Raw genomic sequence first — 6,795 nt, forward strand, 5'->3', positions numbered from 1 at the left:
TGACATGGACTACTATAGCCATCTAAGACCATCTAGATGACTCAGGCCTCATAACTTGAGAATAGTGTGTCCTTGGATTTGTTGTCTAACACTCACGAATATAATCACATAGCCTGCACAAGCATGGATCCAACTTAGTAGAGTGCCAAGTCCACATAAGCCATATCCTAGTCATTTAGCCACATTTGGCCGCCATCCAGTGTCCAAACTGTGAATTGTTGGCCACTTGGGTGCTCACCACAAACGATAAATCCTCCCACAATAATAACAGAAGGGTGGAGCATTGAGCAAATTCTTTTCCAACACATGTTCTTTTCTACTCTTTGTGTGAGAGAGAATAGTGAGTGAGAGGATATTTTCCCTTGCAAAGCCATAGAAGCGATCATTTTGGTGAGAGGAGAGTAGTGAATGAGAGGAGAGTTGCCCTTGCAAAGCAATGGAAGCAACCATTGGGTGATAGCTTCTTGGAGAACAAGCTTGAGGAGAGTAGAGCTACACAAGTTGACCTTGAGAACTACAAGAGAACCAAGTTGAGGAGTAAGGTGAGTTCCCCGCCAATAGTTTTACTCTTTTCTTGCATTCTATGAATGTGTAGAGTCTTGGGAAGGGTAGGAAAGAAGTATAACTGATACCATGTTAACAATCCAAAAATGGGATTGATCATGGTGAAGGACATAGATTAAGCAACATAATTAAGGTGGATTAAACCACACTAAAAACTCCATAAGAGAGAGAGAGATTGCACACTCAACACAAGTTCTATTGCATATCACAAATGAACCATTACAATGATATAGGCTTTCTAGCCTTATCCCACTTTACACATCATCATCCATGTGGCACTCCCTTTTCCATTCTTTTGGTCAACACTCACACACCATACAATATTATGTTGAGATATCGAGCTCATCTAGTGAGGCGGTGGACACTGATGACCCGCCTGGGGGATAGGCCCCACACTTACACCACTGGCATGGTTGGTGAGATCATGGGTGATATGCGGCCAGTGGGATGACAGGCTGTGTGACAGCCATAGAGACTGGCATAGTTATAGCGCCAGCTCATTTAGTTGGGTTCACACTATAGAGAACCCTAGTATGTATTTGGTTGAGTACCTTGTCATATAGTGTGTACTCTTATCCTTGTATATGGTGTGTTGAGTGTTGTGTGAAGAAGAAGAAGATTTTCAGTCTCTCACCATGTGTGTTCTCTTTTAGGGTTTTGTGAGTGTGTGTATACTTGCAAGAGCTCAAGCTCTCTTCTCCCCTGCATCTTTTCATGGTATCAGAGCATGGTTCATGCTAAGGGCTGAGCTACAAGCAAGAGAAGCACAAGAAGCGGTACGAGGGTAAGAGCTTCAACTACTCTTCCCTATTTGTGTTGGCGACTACACCCTTATTGGGAGCTCTACGGGAGGCACCGGCAAACTATCTCTGATTAAGGAGCTTTCTTCGCGGGAATAAAACTATAGGGCAACTATAAAGTCCTATTGGACAAAATTTTTTGGGCCGAAAACGCGTTTCGGGTGCGTCAGGACTTGTGTTTTTCAAAAAGCAGGCGATTTCGAGCACTACGGTGGGTAAGTCATCGTTTCTATGCAGAACTCTATTTTAAGAATTGCAGGAAGACAAGTTGGTTGTGCAGAAATTGTGTGTGCTGCAAGGAGGCAGTTGCCATTGGGTGTATGTATGCACATTGAGGCCACTGGGTGTGACATTTGAGTATACTACAGTACCGCTGCAGAAAATACAGCAGTTTATGCAGGACAAACCAGAGTGATGTTTCTGGTAAATTTGTGTGTCTAGCAGGATGTCAAATGATGGCATAAACCAAATCGTTGCTGAGAAGCTTGACAAGAACAGCTTCCATGCTTGGAGGTTTAGGTTGACAAATTTCCTGATGGGAAAGGGTTACTGGGACTACATAGAAGGTGAGCATGAAGAGGCACCGGAGATACCGGAGATCAATCCGACTGCTACTACAGATGTGAAAGACTTCAAGGATTGGAACCAAGGAGCCAAAAAAGTTATGTATTGGCTCTCTATTAGTATACAGGACACCATGATTGGGCACATACAGGATGCCTAGTCCCCCAAGGAGGCGTGGGATACCTTGGTAAAACTGTATGAAACGAATACCAAGGCACGAAAGATACAATTGAAGAATGAACTTCATACTGTGGAGAAAAAGAGTATGTTTGTGAATGACTATGCAATAAAGATCAAGGGTATTGTGGAATCCCTTGCATCTATTGGTGTTTCAGTAGATGATGATGATAAGGTGGAAGTCTGTCTACGTGGTCTCGGGCCACAATACAAGGTGTTCAAGACGTCTATTCAGACTTAGGGAAAACATTCCCAATTTCACAGATTTGGTGTGTATGTTGATTATAGAAGAGAAGAGCTTGGGTGAAGACCAACAGCCTTCACAAAACAAAAACAATTCAGAGCAACAGGCTTTCTACACAAGTTCAAGAAGAGGATGAGGTAGAGGAGGCCGTGGACGCGGCCAAGGAGGTGGCCGAACAGGTAATCAGAATTATGGACACAGTAGTAGCAACAACTGTCCAAGAACTCGCAACAACAATAACATGCAAGTGGAAGAGGCCAATTCAGAGGCAGGGGGAGTCAAAGAGGTTGTGGAAATTGACAAAGGTAGTATAATGATACACGTGGATGCTTTTACTGTGGTAAGCCTGGACATGTGCAGGGAGATTGTTATAAGAAGTAGGCTGACATGCAAAATGGAAAATTGCAGCAAAACAACTATGCATCCTCGAGCAGAAACAATGAGGATAATGAAAGGTTGTTTGTTATGCAGCATGTTGTTAATGCCATGTCTGAAAATGTTGAAGTAGCACATAAAGATGATGTATGGTACATTGATTCAGGTGCTTCGAACCACATGACAAGTCATGGGGAGTGGTTCAAGGAGATGAAAAACCTTGAAGGACTAGGTTTTGTGGAAACAAGGGATGACACTGCTCATCCAATTGCTCATGTTGGAGATGTGCCATTGTCTATATAGGATGGCAAAGTGAAGTATCTTGTAGATGTACTTCATGTTCCGAACATAACAAAGAATCTGGTTTCAGTTGGCCAGATGATTGAGCAGGGTTTGCAGGTTCGGTTTAATCCTGATGGTTGTTATGTTGAAGACTTTAAAGACAAGTGCAGGTTGGTTGCAAAAGGCAACAGAGTGGGAAGAATGTTTACATTGAATGTAAACATGCCTGAAGTGAGTGCTGCGATGTTTGCAAATGGTTCATGAATTGTTGCAGACACAGATATTTGGCATAAAAGAATTGGAAATGTGAATGTGCAGAGAATGAAGTCTATGCAGACTAAAGGGCTGCCAAAGTTTAAAGTTGAAGGTATGCAGAAAATATGTGAAGCATGCCAATTTGGAAAGCAAACAAAGCATGTATTTCCACGTGACAGAAATGTGAGCAAAAATGCACTAGATGTTGTGCATTCAGATGTATGGGGTCCTATGAAGACCATGTCTATGGGAGGCTGCAGGTATTATGTGACATTTATTGATGACCACACAAGGAAAGTGTGGGTATACTTCATGAAGAAGAAGAGTGAGGTGTTCACGTATTTTCAGAATTTCAGAGTTATGGTTGAAAAGCAAACATGGAAATATGTAAAGTGCCTAAGGTCAGATGGAGGGGGAGAGTACTTCTCCAATGAGTTCTCTGAATTTTTGACGAAGAATGGTATTTGGAGACAGTTTACATGCAGATACACTCCACAGCAAAATGGAGTTGCTGAGCGAAAAAACAGGCACATTGTTGAGATTGCGCGAGCATTGATGGGAGAGAAGAATATGCCACATAGCTATTGGGCTGAGGCTGTTTCTACATCAGTTTACATTATGAACAGGACTCCAACTGCAGCCACATGATGTAACTCCAGAGGAGAGGTTTACTGGTAGAAAACCTGATTTGTCTCATCTAAAAGTCTTTGGATGCATTGCATATGTGCATGTGCCAGATGAGCTGATAACTAAGCTGGATCCAAAAGCTGAAAAATGTGTGTTTATTAGATATTCCCTTGAGCAAAAGGGATATAGGTGTTATAACCCTGCTACACGTGAGTTGAGGGTAAGCAGGGATATTGTTTTTGATGAGATGAGCTAGTATGCTGCTGAAAAAGAAGCTGTTGGGGGGGCTGATGTGAGTGGAAATGTGGTTCCACGGAATGTAAGTCAGCAATCACAGTCTTTGAGTGGACCAGGAGAGTCCTCATCTAGTGGTTCAGTTGATAGACCATGGAGTGGCAGGCTGCGTCATAATACCAGTCCTGCAAATGTGATTAGTGCATCACATAAAGGCAAAGAGAAAGTGATTGAGCCCCTTAGTATGCCTGACATTTCTGCAGGGCATTCTCATGTTGATGGAGAGTCTAGTGGCTCAGAGACGAGCCTTGATGAGGATCTTGGGATACCAGCTATGAGAACACCTGGTGTAAAGAAGGCTATGGAAGCCATGAATGCAAAGCTGCGAAGATCTGGGAGAGTGAAGAATCCTGTGTAGAGGTTTACCTATGATGGTTATGTGGCACATCACTATGCATACATGGCAAAAGTTGTACAGGTTGTAGAGCCCACATGCATTGATGAGGCTGTTGGAAATGTGTGTTGGGAGAAAGTTATGGATGAGGAGATGGATGCACTATATGGAAATGAGACTTGGGATTTAGTGCAATTGCCTGAAGGCAAGAAAGCCATTGGATGCAAGTGGGTGTACAAAGTAAAACATAACAGTGATAGAAGCATAAGCAGGTACAAGGCTAGATTGGTAGCCAAAGGATATGAACAGACATATGGCATTGATTATGAGAGTGAAGATGGCAACAGTGAGAGTTGTGATAGCAATGGCTACGTCAAAGCAATGGTCTTTACATCAGATGGATGTAAAGAATGCATTCTTGCATGGGTATTTGCAGGAAGAGGTGTGTATATGTTGCAGCCACCTGGTTATGAGGATGTGCGTGTTTGCAGGTTGAAGAAAGCCTTGTATGGCTTAAAACAAGCACCAAGAGCATGGTCTAACAAGATTTCTGAATATCTTATCACTATTGGCTTTCATGTAGCCAATGCAGATTTCTCACTATATGTGAGACATAGTGATAGAGGGGTTGTGCTTGTTGTCATCTATGTAGATGACCTGATCATTACGGGGGACCATGATGCAGAGATCTTTGATGTAAAGATCATGCTTAGACAGAAGTTTGAGATGAAGGATCTGGGAGAGCTCAGATATTTCTTGCATTGAGGTGATTAGGTCACCACATGGTATTGGATTACTGCTGCAGAGACAGTATGGCTTGGACATGTTGTCCAAGTATGGTATGACAGGCTGTAAGCCTATCTTAGTGCCATTGGATCAGAATGGCAAGTTGAGTGTAGATTCAGGAGAGATTTTGGAGGATCCTACTATGTATAGGCGCATAGTAGGAAGCTTGATCTACATGACGATCACCAGGCTAGATTTGAGCTATGCTATTAGGGGTTGTGAGTCAGTTTATGTAGGTTCCTCAGAAGTCGCATTTGGATGCATTGAGACGCATACTGAGGTATGTGAGGTCTACTTTGCATTGTGGACTATTTTATGAAACTGGGACAGAGATATGTGCATTGAGACGCATACTGAGGTATGTGAGGTCTACTTTGCATTGTGGACTATTTTATGAAACTGGGACAGATGCTGATTGGGCTGGTAGTATCTCAGATAGAAGATTTACTAGTGGCTTCATGTTTTCTTTGGGGAGTGTTGCTGTGACTTGGAGCAGCAAGAAGCAGCCTACGGTTGCTCTATCCAGTACTACAGAGACCGAGTACAGAGGTGCTGCTATGGCAGCATGTGAGGTAGCTTGGTTGAGAAAGCTACTTGCAAATTTGGGTCTATCAGTGGATAGACAAGTTGTCATCTTCTGTGACAACATTAGCAGTATACAGTTGGCCAGGAACCCAGTTTTTCATACTCGCACGAAGCATATAGAGGTCCACTACCATTTTGTCAGAGAGAAGGTTTTGGCAGGAGACGTTGACCTTGTTTATGTCAGCACACACAGGATCAGGTCGCTAACATCTTCGCCAAAGCATTGGATACATAGAAGCTCCACAGATTTAGGGCTTCGCTTGGTGTACATGAGATGGAGTTGAGCTCGAGGGGGGAGTGTTGAGATATCGAGCTCAGGCAGTGGACCCTGATGACCTGCCTGGGGGATAAGCCCCACACTTACACCACTGGCATGGTTGGTGAGATCATGGGTGATATGCAGCCAGTGGGATGACAGGCTGTGTGACAGCCATTCTAGAGACTGGCATAGTTATAGCGCCAGCTCATTTAGTTGGGTTCACACTATAGAGAACCCTAGTATGTATTTGGTTGAGTACCTTGTCATATAGTGTGTACTCTTATCCTTGTATATGGTGTGTTCAGTGTTGTATATGGTGTGTTCAGTGTTGTGTGAAGAAGAAGAAGATTTTCAGCCTCTCACCGTGTCTTTTAGGGTTTTATGAGTGTGTGTGTGTGCTTGCAAGAGCTCAAGCTCTCTTCTCCCCTGCATCTTTTCATATTACATGTGGCATTCTTATTTTGCCACAATATCTTGCACCTCTAGGGTGCTTTCCCACATACACACAACACCGCGATTACATCTCTCAACAATTATGGACTTTTCTATGAGGCTGGTACCTTGATACAGTTGCATGCGTACACATATGCTGATTGGGCAGGTAGTATTGCAGACAGGAGATCTACTAGTGGTTTTATGTTCTCATTTG

The sequence above is a fragment of the Cibotium barometz genome, chromosome 6 (assembly GCF_041138505.1).
Source record: "Cibotium barometz isolate CiBa-2024 chromosome 6, ASM4113850v1, whole genome shotgun sequence".
NCBI lineage: Eukaryota > Viridiplantae > Streptophyta > Polypodiopsida > Cyatheales > Cibotiaceae > Cibotium > Cibotium barometz.